Here is an 8,461-nt window from a genome sequence, read left to right on the forward strand (position 1 = left end):
GGTCTTTTTTGTAAACATTAGGGTAAATGCCCAAAAGTGGGATTGCTGGGTCATAGGGGAGTTCTATGTGAAGTCTTTTGAGGAACCTCCATACTGCTTTCCAAAGTGGTTGAACAAGTTTACATTCCCACCAACAATGAAGTAAGGTTCCTTTCTGTCCACATCCCCTCCAGCATCTGTTGTTGTTAGAGTTCTTGATTTTTGCTGTTCTAACTGGAGTGAGGTGATATCTCAATGTTGTTTTGATTTGCATTTCTTTTATGGCTAGGGATGTTGAACATTTCTTCATGTGTCTATTGGCCATCCTTCTTTCTTCTTCAGAGAAGCTTCTCTTTAAGTCTTTCGCCCACTTACTTATTGGGCAGTTGTTTCTTTGAGGATTTGTTGTTGGGTGGTTTAATTTTTTGAGTTCCAAGTATATTTTAGATATGAGACCCTTGTCCGTTGTATGGCTAGTAAAGATCTTCTCCCAATCCGTGGGCTTTCTATTGATCTTGCTAGCTATGTCATTTGCCCTGCAGAAGCTCTGCAACTTTATGCAATCCCATTTGTCCAACCTTTCTTTGATTTGTTGTGTTTCCGGGTCTCTATTCAGAAAATTTCGGCCTGAGCCAAGGAGACCTAGGGTTTCTCCTATTCCATCCTGTAATGTTTTCAGAGTGTCTGCTTTGAGTTCAAGGTCTTTGATCCATTTGGAGTTGAATCTGGTGCAGGGTGATATATAAGGATCTAGCTTTAGTTTTCTACATGTAGTTAACCAGTTTTGCCAGCACCATTTACTGAAGAGGCTGTGTGTCTTCCATTCTATTGTTTTAGCTCCCTTATCGAAGATTAGATGGCTATAGGTCTGTAGGTTCATTTCTGGGTTTTCGATTCTATTCCATTGGTCCTGAGGTCTGTTCTTATGCCAATACCAAGCTGTTTTGATTACTATGGCTTTATAGTAGAGTTTGAAATTTGGTATTGATATTCCTCCAGCAGTGTTCTTTCTGTTGAGGAGCGTTTTTGCTATTCGGGGTCTTTTATTGTTCCATATGAATTTTTGGATTGCCTCTTCTATTTCCTTGAAGAATGAGGGTGGAATTTTGATAGGTATTGCGTTGAATTTGTAGATAGCCTTGGGAAGTATTGCCATTTTCACGATGTTAATCTTTCCAATCCAGGAGCATGGGAGGTTTTGCCATTTTTTAAGTTCTGTGTTGATTTCCTTTTTCAAGATTTTAAAGTTTTCATCATAGAGATCCTTCACTTCTTTAGTTAATTCCTAGGTATTTTATTTTTTGTGGGGCTATTACAAATGGAGTTGCTTTCCTAATTTCAGCCACACTTTTCTCATTGTTGGCATACAGAAAAGCCATTGATTTTTGGGGGTTAATTTTATAACCTGCTACTTTGCCAAAGTTTTGAATCAGCTTGAGTAATTGGGGAGTGGAGTCTATGGGATTCTTTAAATACAAGATCATGTCATCTGCAAAGAGGGAGAGTTTTATTTCTTCTTTCCCTATTTGGATCCCCTTTATATCTGTATCTTGTCTTATTGCTGTAGCTAGGCATTCTAATACTAGATTGAAGAGAAGTGGAGAGAGTGGGCATCCTTGTCTTGTTCCTGAGTTAAGAGGAAATGGCTTTAGTTTTTCACCATTGAGTATAATGCTGGCTGTAGGTTTGTCATATACAGCCTTTATTGTATTAAGGAATGTTCCATGGATTCCTAATTTTTCCAAAACCTTCATCATAAAGGGGTGTTGGATCTTGTCGAATGCTTTTTCTGCGTCTCTTGAGATAACCATGTGGTTCTTATTCTTGCTCCTGTTGATGTGATGAATAATATTAATTGATTTGCGTATATTGAACCAGCTTTGCATCCCTGAAATGAATCCTGTTTGATCGTGGTGTATGATTTTTTGGATGAATTGTTGAAGTCGGTTGGCCAAAATTTTGTTGAGAAGTTTTGCATCAATGTTCATCAAAGAAATGGGTCTATAGTTCTCTTTCTTTGATGAGTCCCTGCCTGGTTTTGGGATGAGGGATATGATGGCTTCATAGAATGTGTTCGGTAGTTAGCTTTCTCTTTCAATTTCATTGAAGAGTTGGAGGAGAATTGGTGTGAGCTCTGCTTTGAAGGCCTTGTAAAATTCCGCTGTAAAACCATCTGGTCCTGGACTTTTCTTAGCTGGGAGGTCTCTTATTGCTGTTTCTATTTCAATGCTTGATATGGGCCTGTTAAGATAGTTTAACTCATCTTGGTTTAGTTTTGGCATGTCAGTGTTTGCTAGGAAGAGGTCCCATTTCTGTCAAGTTCTCAAACTTATTAGCATAAAGTTTTGAGAAGTATTCCCTTATAATGTTCTGAATCTTGGTTGTTTCCGTGTGAGTTTGTTTTTTAATTCCTGTTATTAATGTGAAAAATTGAGTTAAGGAATAGATGACCTTAGATTGATCTGAGAAAATTATCCCAGAACACATTCATTGACTATGATTTAGGAATCAAGACAAAAATAAATACTGCCTGCTTCTTGCATGCTGTTCCTTTCTAGATTAAAAAGAATAGCATCTGGTCCATATCACTAGTTCTCAATCTACAGTCATTTTGCACCAATAGCTGGCAGTGTTTAAAGACATCTTTGATTTTCACAGGAGCAGGAATGAGGGACTTCATTTAGTGAGTAGAAGCCCAAAGCTGCTATGAAAATTCTATAAAGTGGCACGAGTCACCCTCAACAAGAATTGTTGGGTGCAAAATATCAATAGTGCTGAGATTAGGAAAGTATAGCCTATGTGTTCAAAAAGAAAATACTTTAAATAGCCTAGCATGATAGTATAGTTCTGGACTTCCAGCACTTTGGAGACTAAAACAGGAGGTTCATAAGTTCTAGGCCAACCTAGGCTACCTAGTAAGATCCTGACTTAAGACACCATTTAAAAAAATATTTGAAATTCCATTTCTTTTATCATTGGTGAGTTATAATCAGCAGAAAACTGGTGTTGGGTTTATAGTAAACTGAAGGAAGAAATAAACGCTGGATGGTCATTCCTTTTTTAAGTAGTGTAGGAGAGATTGGCTTTGTTCTGTTTTGCCACGTTCTTGCACGTGGCATTATCATTACAGTCAGCAAAAAGAGTCAAAGGGCACAGCAGCTTTTAACTAAAGAGCCAAGACAGGGCTTTTTGCTCAAAGGAGCAACCAGAAAATCAAGAATAGGAGGTGGAAGTGGAGGGAAATGAAGATCTTGTTTGTTTGTTTGTTTGTACCCTGAGCTTAAGCACAACAAGGACAGTTTGGGTAGAGCAACCCCTGGATTCTCTGAGTTACAGTGTAAGGGTTGGGCATGTGTAAACATGACATTGATGTTTTTGTTTTTATCTTTTGTCAGTTGTAGGGCTTGATCTCAGGGCCAGGACTGTCCCTGAGTTCTTTTGCTCAAGGGTAGTACTCTATCGCTTAGAATTACAACTCCTCTTCCAGTTTTCTAGTGGTTAAATAGAGATAGGAGTCTCACAAACTTCCCTGCCCAGGCTGGCTTTGAACCACAATCCTCTGATTTCAGTCTCCTGGGTAGCTAGGTTTATAGATGTGAGCCACCAGTGCCTGGCTTCTACATTTTTAATTACATAAATAAATAATCATTTTCTCCGAATGCTCAAGACGTCTCCATGGATGATCTGATGTGAATTGAAGTTCTCATAGTAGCCACATCTATACTCAATAACCTGTACTCTAACATCTTGATTGCGGAAAGATGGAATATTGTAAATAAAGGGCGAAAGTTATCTAGGTCATATACCATCAACTTTTCTATGTGATCTGAATCTTCATGACTACTCGATAAAACTGTTGGAGTGGATAGCTAAAATGGATAAACATTTCCCCTTCACTATCCTGAAGACTGTAATAAAAATAGCCCAGGTGCTGGGCACCGGTGGCACATGCCTGTAATCCTAGCTACTCAGGAGGCTGACATCTGAGGATAGCGGTTCAAAGCCAGCCCAGGCAGGAAAGTCCGAGAAACTCTTATGTCCAATAAACTACCAGAAAACTGGTAGTGGTGCTGTAGCTCAAGTGGTAGAGCGCTAGCCCTGAGCTGAAGAATTGAGGGACAGCGCCCAGGCCCAGAGTTCAAACCCCACGACCGACAAAAAATAAAAATAAAATAAAATAAATAAAAAAAAATAAAATAAATAGCCCAGATGTGCTAGCACATTCCTATAATCCCAGTATTTGGAAAGCTGAAACAAGAGGGTTATGAGTTCGAGGTCAGCCTGGGCAGCATAGAGAAACCCTGTCTCAAAACAACCACAAAAACCAATCATCAAATGCAATGAAGAGCCTTTTGAAGAGCTCTTCCCACCTTGCAGAGATAACATCCATCCTATATGAAAGTTCATGTAACTTCTGTCAGCATGGGGGTGTCATTCAAGGGAACTTGAATCTGTGTTCCTGGTCCGTGGTCATGCATAATTTGTTCAGAATGTTTATTCCCTTTCAAATAGAATTGTTTTTGTTTTACATTGGCAACAATGACAGCTTTTCATAATTGTTCAAGAGTCTCTAACTCTCCTCCTCTCACCTATTTCATTTAGAGTTTAGGCTTAGACTTTCTCCTTCTAGAGTGATAAAATCTATGGTTTGATCCTATTTATTTGCTTTTATCATTGGGAGTATGGTAGGGTGTTCTGGGTGAATATTTCAGGGGACCTGATTGCCTAATATTGTTCCCAAGGATACCTTCAGGTATCACAGATCTGGTAGCACAGCCCATCCCCAAACTCAAAGAAATAAACAATCATCTGTCCTGAATAGTGACATTCTCGCTTTAAATAAACAACATTACTCCTGTAAAACCTCAGCAAAGTTGAATATATCCACTTTGCTGGCCTCCGGAGGACATTGGTTCCAAGATACCCCATGGATACCCAAATCCATGAATGCACAGGCCGAGTGTTTGCATATGACACCTGCAAATTCTCCTGCATACTTTAAATCACCCCCGGGTTACTTACAAGGGCTATGTTATATATGTGATCCCTTAATTAGAGACAGAGACAAGAAAAAAGTGAACGTATGTTCATCATATACCTTTTTTTCCCCAAGTGTTTACATCCACAGTTGAATCATTCATGAGTGTAAAATGTGCAGATTTAGAGGAACAGCTGTAATGTGTAGAGTAAATTATGTTAAAAGAGAAATAGGAAAGCTTCCTGATAATATTCACCTTTCAACCACTGTAGCTAAAGGAGATGCTATTTATTGTCATTATTCCAGGGCAGTTAGGGCTAAGTAAAGTACAGCAAAAGCTACCTTTCTAAATATTGCAGCAAAATCTTATTGATTCCAGAGGCACAAATTGCAATAATTTTGTCCATCTGGAGTGGCGTAGAATCTAGAACATTAAATGGGATTTAAAAAAGTTTAAAATATGAAAACTGAGGGGAGGGGAAAGCAAGTCTGGAGTCTGGGACATTTAAATCATCAAAGCAAAAGTACTAATTGGATTTAGCCCAACAAGACACTTGTCTCTGAGCTGTCTTGGTTTGGCATCCAGAAGGAATAGAACCACATCAATATCTTGTGAAAGGCACAAAAGGCAAACCACATTAGCACATAAGCCAAGAGTAGACGTATGATTAAGGGGGGGGGGGGGAGATGGCAAACTACAAAGGGAGCAAGTGGTGAATATTGCAAGTGGTCCCAACAGAGCTTGGCACAGGAACACAGTTGAAAGAGCAGCTGCAGAAACTGCAGAGCTAGTGAGAAACACTGAGATCCATCCCTAAAAATAAACAATCAAGCCCAAGTGAAAAAGATCAAATCAACCAAACGAACCAACCAACGGTAAACTGTAGAGTTTTGCTCACTTAGAGCACAGAGGAGTTGAGCCATCTCATTGGGGGCAGAGGGTTGCAGAAGTTAGAAAGAGGACTTCAGGAAGAGAGCATGAAGATGTGCTTGGTTGGACCCCTAAATTTGTACCAGACATTTTGCCTGTATTTCATTACCGTTTCTGTTTTGTTTTCTCAACAAAAAACTAGAGTGTGGACTCAGAGTCTCACACTTGCTAGGCAGGCAAGTCTCACCCTTGCTAGCCACTGAGCAATATTTCAGAATATTAGTATCTGCTTTTTGCAATTGGAAGGTTAAATAGCTTGCTCATCATCAACTACCTGTTAAGTTGCTGTGCCAGGATTCAAATCTTCAATCACTATGGCTTATGTATTTTTCAGTATCCACATTTGTCCTGGGACTCTCCAAAGCTGAAGTAAAAAACTATGGGCAAATATTAAGATCTTCTGGGTGGGGATATCATATCATACAGAGATAAGTTATGTTAGAATATGTTACTGTTAGCCTAGCTACTCAGGAGGCTGACATTTGAGGATGCTGGTTCAAAGCCAGCCAAATCTGAGAGACACATCATCAATTAACCAGCAGCAAAACACTGTCAGTGGAGGCATCCTAAGTGGTACAGCACTAGCAGTGAGTGACAAAGTTGAGCAAGACCTTGAAGTCCTGAGTTCAAGTTCCAAGTCTCTTTTTCTCACTGTCTTTCTCTCACACACACATACACTAAAAATGTTCCTATATATGTTCACTACTATGCAAATACAGACATAGTGACAGTTAATAATATACATAATCATATACGTCATCATATAGTAGGCCCATGTAATTTTAGTGTATTTTTTTTTAATTCACTGTAACGAAAACTGAGAGAAAAAATTTAAAGAGAGGAAAGATTTATTTGGTTCATGGTTTCAGAGGGCTTCAGTCCAAGGTCAGTCAAGGTCAACTGGAGTCATTACTGTAGGCCTGAAGGGAAGTTGAATAGCAATGTAGAGAGAGGTGGGAAGACGTGGGGACAAAGACAAGGTATGACATTATAGGGCATGCTTCCTATTTCCTCCAACTAGGCACCGCCTCCTACTTTACACCACCTTCACCAACAGCATAGCCAGCTGCGATGAGCCAGTGGGCGGACATTTCATACCAAAATTGTAGCAGATGCTATTGGAACTAAAATGTTCTGTCAACTTGTGAATTCATAGTCATCATCACTTCATAGCACCATGTATGACTTACCTGTTTGTGGTGATGCTAACTGGTGGTCAGGAAAGCATAACCTATGCAGTTCTGTGCAGGGAAAAACACTAGACAGTTCTAATAAATGACAATGCTGATTGGTCTATATGTAGGACGCTTCCCTTTGTGTCATTAGAGTATACTCTTCTACTTATTAAAAAAAAAAAGTTTTGAGGGACGGCGCCCAGGCCTAGAGTTCAGGTCCCACAACCGATCAAAACAAGGAAAAAACAAAGTTTGCTGTAAATCATATGCCACGATGTGCTAGCAGAATCCCCACACGCCTTGTTTTCACTACATTTCTTGAGGACATCAAGAGTCCATAACATGTGACTGACCTGTACTCCAGAGATCTGTGTAAATACACTATGATGCCTACACAACACAAAGACATTTCTCAACACATATCCCATTGTTAAGCAACGCCAAACTGAACCTGTTGAATCTGAAGTGACTGTCTTGCCAGGAAATGATACTTTAGAATTTGGAAAGAAATATGAAGTAGGTATGTTCTTCAACGCAAAGCACATCAATGATCTTTATTTAGGGATCTACCAGATTCTTCAAGGTATCATTAACTCAGTCAAATTAGATGGCTGCTCCAATCACTTCGAAGTTTGACTTGACTTAGAAAATCAAAAAACTGAATAGCAAACCACAAAGCCACAGGATTCTCAACTGTCCATTGAAGTATATCTCTAAGTTCTTGGAATATTCCTTAGGTGCCATTATTATGATGACAGTAGATGGAAAGATTTCTGAGTGTACACTATATTTGATCCAACTTTTATCCCCAGAAACTAGAATGACTTTCCCTTAGACACAGTGATGAGAAAATGGTGGAGGTCGCTGTAGAAAGGAGACCCATTAAAGGGTCTGAATCTTGTTGGCCAAAGGAAAGGAGGTCTGAGCCACCAGTGTCTTAAAAATATTAATTTATTGAGCACAACCAATCACTGCTACAAGAAAAAACGTCTTGGTCCAAGGGCCATGGTATTTCCATAAAGCAAAGGTATTCTGGACCTAGATACTCTTCTCTTCTGTCATCTCTAGGTGAGGTTGGGAAGGTTTGGAGTAAGAGGGGGAAAAATCAAACTGCCAGAATGGGCCTTCCTTTCCCCAAGGCTAGAACCCAGCTCTACCAGAGCCACCGCTGAGCAACATCTGTTCCTTGCTAACTTTCTGTTCCTTCCCATTTTTCCTCACTGGAACTTTTAAACTGCCTTTAAAACAGGAGCAGCAATGGTCTGGCATGCGCCTTCAGCTGTTTCTCATTTCTCCAGGCCTGCTCTCTCCCAGTAAACTACATATTGTGGAAGGTGTTTTACAACCTGACTTGTTAATAGAGCCAGACTGCTCTGTAACAAACCCAAACAAGGCAAT

This window comes from Dipodomys spectabilis, unplaced genomic scaffold (assembly GCF_019054845.1).
Source record: "Dipodomys spectabilis isolate Male_0828 unplaced genomic scaffold, ASM1905484v1 ptg000001l, whole genome shotgun sequence".
Taxonomy (NCBI): domain Eukaryota; kingdom Metazoa; phylum Chordata; class Mammalia; order Rodentia; family Heteromyidae; genus Dipodomys; species Dipodomys spectabilis.